This window comes from Chaetura pelagica, unplaced genomic scaffold (assembly GCF_000747805.2).
Source record: "Chaetura pelagica isolate M959 unplaced genomic scaffold, ChaPel_1.0 scaffold517, whole genome shotgun sequence".
Classification (NCBI taxonomy): Eukaryota; Metazoa; Chordata; class Aves; order Apodiformes; family Apodidae; genus Chaetura; species Chaetura pelagica.
Window position 1 is genome coordinate 471,170 of NW_009953992.1, and position 775 is coordinate 471,944.

Genomic DNA, 775 nt, shown 5'->3' on the forward strand with positions numbered 1-775 from the left:
CTTTTCCCCCCCCCGGCCACAATTCCGCTCCTGGCAGCGGCGGAAAGTTTCCCGGCAGCTGGAGAAAAGGGGGGTAAGTCGGTGGGGAGAGAGGAGCAGGTGAAATTGCGGGGCTGGGGAAAGAGGGGGTTGGATGTGTGCTGCCGCGGCTCTTTGAGCTGCCCCAGCCTGGGGACTCCCCGCTCTCCTGGGGCCGGAGCAGGGCTCGCTGGCCGGAGGGGTGAGAGACTCTCATGAGGACAAACACCCATCTCCTCACCTCATTCCCCATCCGTCCCTGCCGCCAGGGAGGAACGGTGACCGCAGGTATTGCGGCGTTGTCTTCAAATGTAGGATTAATTTGAAAGGGCTAGTGGGAGAAATGCCGTGTTTAGACTTCAGTATCTGCATATGGTAATGAGTAAAAGAAATGAACCAGTTAGTATTCCGCTCCTGTAACACTTGGCGCGGCGGAGAGGCTGGCGTGACATCTCGTTTCCGAGCTCGTTTGGGGGAAGCAGGGTGATGCTGGGTGCTTCCTCTGCTGCCCGTTCCCGAGTGCCCCAGCGCCTCGGGTATCAGGCAGCCCTGTGGAGGGAAGAGGTCCTTGCCTAGTAACTGTAAAGCTTTGGGGAGACACCTTCTCGGGCACAGAAAGTCCCCTGGATGCTTTAGGAGGGGGACTGCAGCGTTGGACTGAGAGCAGAATCAGCAGGGTGACCCTGGGCCCCTGGCTCCTGGTAGGTGATGTGACTCTGATGCCTGCCTTTTGCACACCACAGTGCTTTTCTCTTTC